Source organism: Pleurodeles waltl, chromosome 6 (genome assembly GCF_031143425.1).
Source record: "Pleurodeles waltl isolate 20211129_DDA chromosome 6, aPleWal1.hap1.20221129, whole genome shotgun sequence".
Lineage (NCBI taxonomy): Eukaryota > Metazoa > Chordata > Amphibia > Caudata > Salamandridae > Pleurodeles > Pleurodeles waltl.
This window is the reverse complement of record NC_090445.1, coordinates 1523695121-1523709746: the sequence shown is the minus strand read 5'-3', so window position 1 is coordinate 1523709746 and position 14626 is coordinate 1523695121. Positions and strand designations below refer to the sequence as shown.

General features: G+C 43.4%; 1 protein-coding gene across 5 annotated transcripts in view; it reads right to left on the bottom strand.

The window, feature by feature from the left end:
- The window catches only part of DVL1 (dishevelled segment polarity protein 1), a 523691-nt gene that overhangs the window by 453703 nt on the left and 55362 nt on the right, over window positions 1-14626 (bottom strand). The window lies entirely within an intron of this gene.

Genomic DNA, 14626 nt, shown 5'->3' with positions numbered 1-14626 from the left:
AACAAAGGTTACACGGATCTTTTATTTAGGTTCTGAATTTCCTCACACTAAACCAAAGAAATTCAGCAGTTGAAGGTATTTTAAGTAACTATAACTCACAGCCTAAGGTAACTATAACTTGCGCCCTTGCCGTGCACTGCTAATTACCCCAGTTATTACATCACTCATGACATTGTCTTTGACATCATTGACAATATCCCTGTAACATCTGCAGTAAAATTATAGATGAGAAAACTATGCATGACAAGGGTGCGAGGTATAGTTACCGTTGGCCACGAGTTATAGTTACTTGACTAAAACTGCTGAATTTATCTGGTTTATATATATGTATATATATATATAAGTGTTTCTATTTTCTATTATAAATTATTTCCTATATTTGTGGGAAAAAATGAACTAAAGCGAAAAACATTTTATTTCACCATCTATGGACATTCCCAGGCGCTGAGTGAGTATTCCTTGTCACTCAGTATCAGAATTCCATGTTACAATGATCTCCCCTTGAGAATGAGTATCCCCTTGTCTTTAAGGCTGAGTATTCTTTACCACTGAGTCTGAGTTGTGCACGCCGTGGAGTGTGAGGGTTCACTGAGTGTTGGTATCCCATGCAACTGAATGTAAGTATCCTATTCCACTGAGGGTTGGTATCCCCTGGCACTGAATGCAAGTAGACGATGCCACTGAAAGTACGTACCCAGTACTACTGAGTGTTGGTATCCCCTGCCACTGAATGTAAGTATACGATGCCACTGATGGTTATAATCCCCTGCCACTGAATATACGTATCCTATGCCACTGAGGGTTGGTATCCACTGCCACTGAATGTAAGAATCTAGTGCCACTCAGGATTGATATCCCCTGCCGCTAAATGTAAGAATCCAGTGTCACTGAGGACTGGTATCCCCTGCAGCCAAATGTAAGAATCCAGTGTCACTGAGGACTGGTATCCCCTGCCACTGAATGTAAGTATCATATGCCACTGGGTGATGGTATTCCTTGGAAATGAATGAGTGTATTTAATGCCACTGCGTGTTGGTATCTCTCGCCACTGAATTTCAACTTGCTAGTTAGTGTGAAAGTTCCCTGCTACTCAATGTGATCAGTGACTGCCAGCGAGTGTGAGTATCCCCAGCCCCTGAATGTGTAGCAATCGAGTGTGAGTTTTCCTTGGTACTCAACTGGGGTATTAACTGTCACTGCATGGGAATGTTCTGACATTGAATGTGCCAATGAGAGTGAGTATACTCTGCTAATGACTGAAAGTCAGGGCCACTGGAATTATGTGGCAGGGAGCAGTAAATTATGTGGCAGGATTGACTAAGACAGTTATGCTGGAAGGAAAGGCAAATGATGTGGCATAATGCAGCACCTTTTTTAATAGCATAACTTCATTTTTTGGTAATGTGTACATATAGTTATACAGGCTGGGTAAAGATTTCACCTCATTAGTACCAATTTAACAAACAAATATACAAATAAGCAAATGCACAATGGAAAGTTAACCTTTGTGAAGGGTCTTCCGTATCGTCCAGTTTTTAGTACATTTTTATCTATTTGAGCCTGAAACAATGTTTTTTGTTAAGATCTGCAGATTGTGCATGGATTATGTGTCAAATGCCGAAAATCCTTAATTATGTGAGAAAATCCATGGCTGCAGAATTGCATAATCCAGTGGCCCTGCTGAACGTCGTTTGCCTCCCTACCATTGAACGTGAGCAATATCTGCCAGCGAGTGCTGTCAAAGAGTACTGTGAGTACTAATACTGTGATTGTTTTCTTCCACTAACTATATTTCTTGTTGGCTTTGCCATTGAGTGGGTGTTTCGAGCCCATCAGTGTAGAAATCCCATCACTGGATGTGAATTCCAGGCTATTATGAGCGTACACTTTCTACTATGACGTGTGAGTGTTCCCTACTTCCGAGGGTGAGTCCTTGCCAATCAGTATGATTATTCTCTGACGAGGAATGTGAATATTCCTTGCTAATGAGTTTGAGTGCTGCCTCAAACTGTGTGTCATTATTCCCTTCTAATGAGTACATTTCCTGCCATATTATCCAGTAGTCCCTGCCCTTGAACATGGGTCTTCCTTTACTCTGGATGGAGAATTTCATGCTATGTGTAGTATGGGGCCCTAGGCCCTCATGCTCTGGAATGAACACACGCAGACACAGTGGTAGGGTATTACTAACTGGCCTCAGGCACATGCGCCCGGCCCCTTTTATTGGCAGGGTCACCTGACTGGTGACACCTGTGTTGGGTGGGTGTGGGGTACACATGTAAGACCAGCCCTCAGCAGAGTGGCTGGCAGAAACACTAGAACGAGTCCAGCTGGACTCTACATCCCTCCCAAACTTTATTGAGGAACCAAACAAAAGTCCAACCTGTAAAAGAAACAATAACAAAGCACCACAATCAGTCTCTTGGCCTTGAAAAGGCAGACTGCAGAATTGCAGTGGACATGGTGCAGCTGAGAGCACCCGGACACCTCTGCACAAGTCCATAATTTAACCAGGTACAGCTGGGCACGAACACTGTGTGGATGAAGTCCAGATACTTCAGTCGCTTGTCCACGACCTCACAGTTCGCTGGATATTCGATCCTGTCCTGCCTGAGCTCATGTGGTCAAAGTCTATTTACAGTTTCTGATGCGGGTGCATCTGGAGCAGTGGGGAGTCCACTGTACACAGTTCGGGACGGCATTCTGACTCTGGAGATTGTCTACCTCCTAAGACTGCAGATGATGTGACGGCCTGGGGCGCCTGGAAGTCCAGCGGCAGAGCAGGGTCCGCTTGCTCGAGCCATCTGGATTCAGGTGCTCTGGCCATAGTGCAAAGTCTTCAGGTGACCAGTCTCTCAATATGAGACCTCCGTGCTTCCGGATGCCTGACGTGGAGCTGTCTCAGATGCATTCTCTCTCAGCGTGATTCCGCTCTCACAGGAATTTGTTGGAGGCCTTTGTCCCTGGATTGCGGCGGGACTGCGTGGGCTGTGCGGGCCAACGTAGGCCACGCCAAAGGAGTCTCTCTGAACTCCCAACAGGGCCACGTCCAAGTCTTGTGCAACCCCAAGGGTGGGTGGCCCAAATGATCTGGTCTGCTCTCACCAGCAGGTGTCCGGTTCACGGGGCTCATGGCAGGTGTTCAGATGATAAGTTTCTACGTTGCCAGACATGCCTTGTCAACGTCGGTTCTTGTTACTGGCTGTCTCCACTCAGGTGGTGCTATGCTCCTTCGGTGTTTGTGCGATGCACCTCATGATGATGATGATGTTTTTTCATCCTTTGGCAGACCAAACAGGTGGCGGCAGCTTTGTCGGCGGAAGGACCACTTGATGGACGTAGTGGCCACTAGCGGGTCTTGTGTGGCCTGTGCAGTCGGCGTCAGGGATGCCATCACAGCCAAGCAGCCGGTGACAGGTGATAGGACGGTCGCACTGCGAAGCGTGGGGGACCACCCGCATCGCTGTCTTCAGTGACGTCTGCTCACCCCGGTGACTGTCTTGTACTGATGGGTACCTCCTCATCTGCTCGCACGAGTCCTCAGTTGTGTCACTCTACTTCCTTCCACTTTCACACCTGCGATGGAGTTGATCTATGGTGTGACCGGTCTGTCACACTCCTCTCCTCATTTCTTGTTGGCATCATGCCACTCTCTCTTCTCCCTGGTGTGGCGTCGTGTCACAGGTCTCATGCTGCTTCACACGGACCTATCACTGCTCCCTCGCTGGTGCATCTTCCTCCTCGATGTGGCGTCGTGCCTCAGGTCGCAAGCTGCGCCACATGGACCTATCACTGCACCTCCTCTGGTGCATCTTGCTTGGTCGCAGCCTCTTGCAGGCTGAGTCCTGCGGGTAGGACATGCTCTGCTCTTGGTGTGGAGCAGTCACTTTCTGAAGTGCTGCTGTAAACTTACTTTATTCCTTTGAGAATGAGTTTGAGTACACCTTGAAAGTGAGTGGGTGTACTTCCTGGTATTGAGAGAGAATGTCCACTGCTTTGAATGCTGGTTTTCCCAGCACTGAGCGTGCACATCCTGTCACTGAGTGTGAGTGAGTATGTCTGTGCAGAATGCATTTGGTGCCACTGAGTGTATTTACTGAAACTGGGTTTAAGTATTTTATTCGAAGGTATTTTTTGCCCTTGAATATGAGAATCGTACTCGGGCGACGTGAATATTTCTGAAACACAAGTTATTTTCGATTACATTTTGTCTGTTAGAGTGAACCGGAATAATTCTATGTGAACGCTACAGTGTGTTAGGAAAGCAAGCTAGGTAGTAAGATAGACAAAATTAGGCCGAACGGAGATATCAGGATGGATAGAAAAAAAGGAACCCGGAATACAAAACATCAACCAAACTATAATTTCACTTGAGAGAAAAATAAAGGCAATAGGGAGGAATGAGGAAAAGTCAGCGTCATGCATGAAAGAAGAGATATTAAGGTAAAAAATACAAATAAACAAGAAGAGCGATGGAAGGCCAGTCTACAATGAGAGACACAGAACCAAAAAAGCAAGAAACGGACCAAAAATATACAGTATGAAAGGTAAGATGGTCAAGAAAGAAAAAGCAAAACAGTATAAAACAGTACAAAGAAAGATTGATAGTAACAGGCTGTGAAAGTCAATTGAAGAAAACAGCGGAGAAATCAAAAGTGAAAGAATATGACATCATGAAATCAGGGTGGACAAACGGAACTTAAACTAAAAGACAAAGTGAGATTTATATTTACAGAGCGTAAAACTAAGCGCTATACCGGCTTGAGAGATAAATGCAGGGATTATTGTGTAGGGCAAAGCAAAAAAGAGAAACAGAGTAAAATGATGTACAAGGAACGCAAGAGGCAGGTAGGCAAAGCAATATATCAGGAGAAAAAACTAAACACTGAGGGGAAAAGCAGATAAGGCAGAGAGGAAAAACAAAGGAAACTGCTGGTAAACGGAGCAGCTGAGCTGAGCATTTTAGTGGCACAGATGGTGAGAGCGAAGTTAGCGGATGAAAGCACAGGCTTGTTCTTTTCCATATGTCAAGAGTATCTGCAGCATCTCTCCAGTTATTTTTACAGCATGTCTATGTCTGAAAGCAGTCCAGGGAGGTTAGCAATTATGCGAGTGAAGATTGCACATGCCTTGCTTTCAATATTTGATTCATTTTGCTTCAAATTTTCCTTCCCTATTCCCTCGTTTAGGTCCTACTCGTCGTAGTCCTTAAAGTTTGAGGCGATTCAGCCTCAAAGTGTAAGGACTAGGGCGAGGAGGAACACGAATCTGAGTACTGGATACTACTCGTGAGTAACTGATTCATTTTCCTTAATTTCAGAATGAGTGGCTTTAAAGTGTGTATCAGCCACAAATGAAGATTACATTGGGACCCATTCCTTTACAATGGCTTGCGTCCATGCTGAAACTCTACATCACACCTCCCTTGCCTTAATTCTAAGTAAGCACGGCTAACGCAAACATAAAAAGGGACAGCAGCACACGCAGCTAAAACTATGCAGTGGTCATTCCAAACCAGCAAGTACAGCCTTAGGTGTGCCCTATATAGCAGTATTTTCATCTGGTTCTCTCTGCAGTGGCACGGACTCCACTCAGAGAAACCTGCCAGAGGGCTTCTTTCCCCTTCCCAGGCTACTCCTCGCCACACGTTCTGCAAAAACACAATCCTTCCCAGCAAGGACCCTACCTCACGGCTTTCCTTCAGCTGGCTTTTTCCAAAACAGCATCATTTAATTGTCTCTGCATGTGCGCCTTTTCTCACTGCTTACCTATTATATATTACTTACTCGTTCTCTCATTCCTTATAATAATGAGGGGTGCCACCTCCCCACAGAAACACTTCTTGTTCATCCAAAATAATTCTGTTTGATCCTGCATCGCTGTCAGGCCCCTCCCCCTCAGGAGAATGAACCACAAAGAGAGCCCTCATCATACATGCATATTTGTCTGCCTTGTGATACGTGCCTAGACATTCTTGTGGCGCAAGGATCTCTCTTTTATCCCAAAGGATTATGGCTCCTTCTAGATTCTCACATCCTCAGAGTATTTCCTGTATCTCTTGACTCAGATGCTCAATTCAGTTGTTATAACTGTACTGGTGGAATACAGAACTGTATCATTCTTCCACTTAGAGGGAACTGGCAGTTGTGCTTAGGGCCTTGCAAGGTGTCGATAAGGCAGAGCACATGGTGACCAAAGCTTATGTGGACAGCGGTCAGGAACAAGTAGTTCCACCTTTGCCAGGTTGGCATTTCTCTTCAGGAGCTGGGTCCAGTGACGCTTAATATCCCTCTCATCAACGTATATAAATATGATAGACAAGTGGGACTGGATTACATGAACTTCTTTTCCTTCCTTCTTTCAAGGAGGTTTGTCTATCTTCGTAGGTGTTCAATAAACTGTAACAAAGGTTTGAGGCTTTGAAGAAAGTCCCTTTGTACACCACAGCAACTGCTGGCTTCCCTGTTATATCGCCCTGCTCCTGTGGTGAAGTCTTGGGGGTGGATGCCCAGGAGTCTCCTTGGTCTTCACTTTCTACTCTATTCCTATCCGACATTCCCCTCCTGTGTGCATCGGACTCGGTCAAAGATTTCTCATGTTGCCACCTCAAGGAGTAGCTTGTGGCGGTTCTCCATTTTCCGGCTGAGGGGATTGTCTCTCCTTGGTTTCTCGCTTTCTATGGTGCCCCATCCTTGTGGCCATCGCCAAGCTGTGGATACATCTGTTGGTCTGGAGATATTTGCAGAGCTGAAACACTGGCACTTTCTTTTAAAATGTATCCCCAACGATAGAAGAAGGTGATGAAGGGACCTTTTACTTCATTGCTCAGGTGATGGCTGAGGTTCTCTTGGACTGACCTCGCACCATTTGTAAATAAGGTTAAGATGTGTCACTGTGATATGGGATTTGGATTGTTCTGCCCAGTCTGAGGATTGGTTTGAGGTCATGAAACATCCTCACATCCTCTTTACTGTGAGGAATGGGACAAACACGAGGGAGAAGGGGACTGAGGTCATGTTACTTTCTAATAATCATAATGTTTCCATGTTTCGACTTCCTCGACCCATTAGTTTCATGATGCCCATCCACCTGCTCCTTTCTTTCATCTTGATCCCACGGATGATCTAGTGTTGTGCCCAGGTTGATTGTGGCTTGGAGGTTCCCTTCTTGTAGCCTTCCTTTATGGGGGTGGAATTCATTGGTGAATGAATGAAGGAGATTTTGTTAATGAATTTTTGGGGAGTTGTTAGTACTGGGACAAGGATGAAAGAACGTATAATAAATAACACTACAGGTAAGTACATCATGCATAATAACCCAATATAACCTGTGTGTGCAACAAACATGAGTGGAATGTGCTATGTGCTGAGCCTGTTAACAGTCTATGTGCACGTCTACCTAATATCCCAAGCCCTCTGCATGCACAGGATCACAGCAACCTGGGTAAAGACAAAAAAATATCTTCTGTCCTATTACGGTTCCCGGCCAAATAAAAGAATCTCTGCCGACATTCTTGCCAATCTCAATTGCAATTCTTAAGTCTCCTAAATAGCTTTTCTAACTTGTGATGAAGTAACTCTCTGTTAGTCCTGGGTGGAGCTCAGTCCTTCATTTTAGATAGAACCCAGTTTTTCAGCATGACCATAAATTCCATTATGACTAGTTAATTGACTACTCAAATCCTGTTTGAGCACCTCTCTACTAGAGCCTAGTGGCATGACAAAGATTCCGCAACTTCTGAAATGCTTGAAAATACATACGAACATTCCTGAAAGTATTTTACTTACGTGTCCACTAATATGGTCATCACAAACTCTACTGAATATTTCCACATTCCAATTGCTTTATATATATATACATATATATATATATATATATATAAATATATATATATATATATATAGAGAGAGAGAGAGAGAGAGAGAGAGAGAGAGAGAGAGAGAGAGAGAGAGAAAGAGAGAGAGAGAGAGAGAGAGCTTGCCATGTACCCACCTCAAAGTGACATGAACAGTGTTACAGGCACACTAATAATAATAATAAAGGTGACGAATCATGTCAAGAGACAGAGGGTGTAGAGAAAACTTTCAAAACTTCCAACCTGGCGGAATTCTCTTATTTCAGGATATTATTTTTTCAGTGGTGGAGGCAGGGAGAGATACTGTACTGTTTTTTTAGGTTTCATTGGTTATTCAATGACCCACAATGGTTTCCATATTAATACTATGTTAAGATCCTAAAACATACCCCCTTAACTATAAACATTATTTCACACAATCATGTGTCTGAGTACCGGTGCCCGAAGCTCTTCCCAGAAGCCTGCTGCTGGAGCAATTACATGCTGGCAAGCCCAGTACCAAGGCTGCGTAGTCTTGAACCCACTTCATTCCTCTTTAATCCAGACAGTACCAGACACTCACTGGCACGTCATCTCACTCATGCCGGTTCCCGCTTTCTCCCTTTATGACAGTTTCTTCGCATTTTTCTTTCTCCATCTTTCCGCTTTGTCTATTTTCCATTGTGCAGTCTCTTGCTCCCAATAAATGTAATATGAAGAAAAAGTCCTTGTGGGTTTCCAAAAATGAGACTAGGTGATATATATGTACAAATAAAAGGTAGTTGTGTTTATATAGCACCAAACTCGATTCAAGTCTGCACCCGTCAGAGGCTTGTAACAGGTTCATTGATGAATCTATTCAGATGTCGCTGCAGATCATACTCAAAGTTCATTTTGCTCAAGCTACTGAAAGCTATCTTGGGCGTTCGACATAAGTATTACAACTCAAAATGACAGCCTGGGCCTTTAATTCACTGGGCGCAACCCCAACCTGTGACCCTCGGGTCATGCACCACAGATTTAAACAGGCACAGCAGAGAAAGGAGATGGCAGCATGTTTGCATTTTTGTGCTAATGTTATTACTAGATAGGTATTCAAGCATCACTCGCCAGGACTCTGCTGATGGAATCATAACACCCCCTGTTTATGTTCCGTGACACGTGCAGCTGCCATTCTGGGCCTGATTCCGCCTGCATCGCAGTACAGCAGGCAAATATGGCGCTGGTTGAAAATCACTGCTAAGCCTCACAGGGCTGTCGCACCCCAGCAATTTATCAGTCATCATGGGGTATCAGGAGGAAAGTGGAGGCTTCTTACTTTTTGCCCTAAATAGGGGTTTTAAGCAATATGGATAAAGTTCCGTAGGAGTGGTCGTAACAGCTGTGCAACTCAGAGGGATAACAACTACTGTATACATTTGTCTGCTCCGTCCTCTGGTGCCTCAGTACATTTACAAACAATATGATTTCAATAGCCTAAAAACAAACAAAAATACACACAACATGACATACCTATAAGTATGAGGACCGGCCATTGACCATAATGAAGTGTGTATTTACTATTCTAATAGTAGGGAAGGTTATAAAGCGGACCGAGGCAAATATAACTGCACTTTCAGTTTTTTGATACACTCACTCGAAACTAAACACCATAAGGAGACAGGTCCTCATAAGGATAGTGTTTTTCATGAACTGACAGTGTTTACCCACGCTGTGAGGACCAAACCGGTCCTCACAGCATGTAGGCCTTTGACTCTTCCAAGCAGTGCATCATGCTCTCACCTACTGATATTTGGTGTACCATTCCGCCTACCAAGAAGTGCCTGCATTGGAATGCATGAGAAACTATTTTACATTACACTCAATTAATCATTACACTATCATGTTGAAACATAACTCCCATAATTAGTATATAAAAAAAGCTATATATTTTTTTTTTTTTTTTTTTACCAGCATTGGCAAAGCCAATAGGGCCAGTTTTAAGATAATAAATATAATTTGTGAATGCAGTGCATGTAAACAGCATTCCCAAGTGCCTTTGCTGGCAGACATTGGCATGCTAAAGCCAGGGAAATGACTTTGCCAAATATTGTTCTTCCAGGAAAGATGTACACATCAGGCATAAATAAAATGTTACTTACACACATGTGAAACTCGAACAGAATACCCTAATATAATCTAACCGACAGACGTTGTGTGGACTCTGTGCCATATCTGTTATAATATCTGTGATATGGATTACCAGTCGAAGTGTTCTCATTTAACTACTAATATTCTGAAAATTGAAGAATATTAGCCAACTTCCCAATGATCACTGGGCTAATTTTTATTTTATTTCAGACAAACCAATGGCCACTGACATGCCAGAGCGCAGTCACTCTACCCGTTTTGGGTAAGATACCTCCATCCACCAGGCTCCTATAACCCTCTTTCCCTATACCTTGCCCTCACCCCTGGTCCTGCTTTTCCATATTATTTGTCCCACCTTTGGCACTTTGAGCCTAACTTCGGTTGGTACAAAGTGCAACAGAAATGTTTTAAAGAAAGCAAAAGTTAACACTGTAAGTATGCAGAAAGTAAAAAAGCATATCTGTACAGAAGCAAAAAACTCAACTCAACCAAAATTATATTTTTTAAGATTTGTAAACATTGAACCATTACTGGCATGCTTCGTGTGTAATATAATTTAAAAAAGTCTCTTTGTCATATCTTTTAAAGCATGTCAACTACATCACACTGACAACCAAAAAAGGGGGGAATTCTGTGATTAGTCTGTGAATACTGAACCCCTTTCCTGACAAAAACCGCTACCCTTGCAATCACCGAAGCTATAGTAAAACTGAGGCATCCATCACTGGACATTTGCATTTTTAAAACTTCTGTTTTTTTATTTTATTTTATTCTGGGCATGTCCCTATATAACAGTGGTTCCAAACCTTCTGACTTCTGTGGACCACCTACTTTATGATTACTGGAACCCGGGGGCCGCCACCTGGCTCATTATTGGAGTCTGGGGACCCCCCACTAAGTCATTACTGAAAGCTGGTGACCTAATCTGTTAATATTCTATAATTTTCTAAGCAGTCGCGGATCCCCTGAGGAGGCTTCGCAGACCACCCTGAGGTCCCTGGACACAGGATGGGAACCACTGCTCTATATTTATTACAGTTATACTGAACACACCTACCAGTTCGGGCCTCCGACGCTGATAACCTTTGTTAATCATTACCCAAATACAATTATTTTATCGGCACCGGAAGGGCTAAAGGCTGAGGTAGACCCTGCTAGGACTTGAACCTGCAATCGACAGGTTACACAGAGATCTCGACAAAAGGTGCATTAGTCCAATGAGATATCCTGCAGAAAAGCTGTAGGGATAAAGTGTCATGCGGCCTACATATTTTTACTGATATAAGTCTGAAGCACAAAGATGTAAAACTTTTGGAAACACTGTTCAGTTTAGCACAGCTGGGTCCTGAAGTTTGTAAAAGACATTGTGTTAATTTAATGTGCTCAGGGGGTGGAAGAAACCGATGAGATTTGAGTGTTCTTCTGCTGTTTTGGGGGGATGCTATGAATAAATGCTTTTGTGTTGCGCATGGATGATAGTAAAAAAAGCACAAACAATTTTCAGCTGGTCAGAGACATGTAGTCTTGGCTTATTCTTGTTGCTGGTGTTAGCCACTCATTCGGCGGGCTCCAACGAACACCTGGGTTCTGCTTTTTGCAGACGATGTAGCAGGTATAACCTGTTTGAAGGTGGGTCTTCGCCCAAAGAATTTCAGATATCCAAAGTGGACAGCAGAAATGTATGTGATGCAAGGAAATGACACGCTACAAACTGGCGGTTTCAGCACTGTCAAGATAACCAGTCACCCAATTATATACGGCACAGACAGGAGAGGAATCAGAATGAATACAAGAGACGCCATGTATCTATACACAGAAGGAGGATAAGAGATAAGAGCTGTGGCTACTCCCTCCATACTTCTCATTCCCACTGAGGGCCTACCACTGGCCTTTTCACCTTGCCAAATGAAATGATACGGTTTAAGCTTCACACACGCTAACATCACACCAGGCAACAATCAAACAGCCTGACTGTTAAAAAAAACTCCATTTCTGAATGAAGTAAAGGGCTGGGTAATACAATGGATGATGAGGAGATGTGAGGTTTTCCTTCCCTGGGGTAGGTTCCTTTAGGATGCTCTATGTAAGAACGAAGGTTCATAGCTGCCCATATCAGCTACTCAAGCCAGACATTTTCTAATTCCTCCCTGCATGTTCCCCTCTTTAATCGTCCAGAGTCCCCCTAATGCAAGGCACCACTGAGGCATAGACTCCAGTGACCACCCAAAGGAGTCCTATACTTTATTAGAAAAGGCCCAGGTGTTCTGGAATCACCTTCCTAAAATGTATGTATAACCCTCCTCTGACTTCTTATGTGGACGATATTAGTTGCTGCAATGATTGTACATTTTTTGGAGTACAACATGACTGTAGCCCAGATGAAATTCAAATCTACTAAATCCACATGTAAAATTAGGATCCTCCTTACCCCCCTAACTTAGTGTGTGTGAAAGGTGTGCTTGTGAGTGTGCACTTTAGAATAGCACTGCCCCTCTGAAAATGTGGATGTGGTCCTTCCAGAACTGGGGTCATCCCATTCCCCATCTCTGCATTACCTGCCTTCTTCCAGCTCTTCTTGCTGAGGGTCATCTACATAACTTCCTACCCAGGCCGGCTTCAGCAGAAGGTTTGGCGAAAGCAAGAAACAATGGATTACTGTATTTAAGGAGTGTTTTTAAGTCTGAAGAAGGGTCATACAGCAGCAGTTCAAAGCCATTTGTGTCTGGAGTGAAAGTAGCTTCTCTCTCTTCCCGCTGTCCTCCTAGGGTGGTGAATTTTGCAGATGAACTGATTGGTAGATGCCAGCCTAACTGACTTGGACTAAGGATATGGGGTAAAACCTGAATTTCTGAAAAATAACAAAATGAAGAACTGCACCAAACCAGACCTGTAAAAACCTTCCCGTGCTTTTTGGACACTCCAGACAAAATGTAGGCATGCTGCCCAAAGTTGTGCAGGGGTGTGGAATTCCTATACCCCGACACCAAGGACATATTGTTTGGGATCAAGGGCAACAAGTTTTCATGTTTATTTTGTCCTTGGGAAAAGTAGGCCCAAACCCCTGCAGCACAAACCCATTGGTTGGCAGTTTACAGAGAATGGAACTGTCAACAGTTGAGGTAATATTTGTGTCTATATGTTAATGCGGTTCAAATTATATTTATGGTTCAATAATGCAAAGCCTTTATTATTAGGGTGAGCACTCTAAATAAATGTTGTACGGTCACACTACAATACTGAGTGGTTTCAGTAAAAATATTTATACACATGTTTGAAATGTTTAATACAAGGCTACGTATAATGCTCCCAGAAAGCTCTCCGATTACATGCAAATGTTTGCAGAAGTTTTTAAGCAAGATTGATGATTCTTTGCTTTATGTTGTCCTCCAACTCCAGCATGCAGATCTGCAGAAAGGTGGCACAAAATAGAAATTGCTATAGTACGGCTTGAAACTGCTAGTAATCAAGTCCTACTATAGTATTAGCCCTGGCATAATCAGGAAGGCTATTATCAAAGCTTAGACATGAGATTGCAGCCATAATTTCTCACTGCATTACATGGCAACAATGGGACAAGTAGCAGGGCACGTAGATTTAAGAAGCAATTTGTCCCATGGACAAGTAGATATTTTATTAAATTCCACAGCCCTTTTTTGATAAATCCTCCAGATGATTTACCAGTAACAATGCTGCTTCTCTGTCTACTTTCTTGTGCTGCAGCCTGAAAGGACCCCGTCCAGTTCACCAGAAACACAGAAGAGTTGCCCATCAACAAGTGCAGGTCAGCAGACCTGCTGCTCAGACTGAGGAGGATGCTTTCTGAGTCACAACACACATATTTTAAAATCAGATCACTAACCCTTGTAGTCAACATCCACATTTTCCCCTCGCCACCAGCTGATGTGGCTTTAAGCCCAGGACACTGCGCCACCTTGGCCTGGAAAAACTGTAACTGACTCACACATGGAGTCCTCCTGACTCTGCTGGGAAAGCAAAGGGCTTAAAAATGAATGGCCCTTGTGGCAACGATTCTGGAACTCGTAGACGGCAGAGCAAGGTCTATTTGCGCCTTTGGCTGATTCTTGCTGAAATGAATACTAAGATGTGCATTAAACAGGAAGACAGGCCCTTTAATCCCCAGGAAAGGCTGCATATGGGCCCAGAGCCATTAGACCAGCGAGACTACCGCCTACGACACTGAAGCAATAACGCCTTTTAGGTTGAAGGAGCCAAACCCTGATAGAGAGAAAGCCAGGTTTCCTCTGGAGTGGAACACCACAATAAATTTAGAACTGTTACTACCAGTTCAGAATTCCTGAAAAACTCTTAACAATACAGGCAGAAATTGGGATTGAGGTCATGCTATATATCTTTGAGGTACTTAGATATGGAGTTAACAACAGTAAATCTACTCTTACCTATATATACGTAACCTCCTGATATATTAAAGTAGTTGATAATTTGGAAACAATATTTGGGCATAGAGTATCTTGGTCCTTTATGTTCTGATGTAAAAGTGCATAAACATCCATAATACAAAAACCTTTGAGCACTCTTGATAGCCTGGAACTATCCAAAGTGTTGAGTGCTCACAGTATACCAGTAACATAATACATCCTATCACAGTTGTTCCACCAAAACAAGTAAAGAAGCAGGGTCATA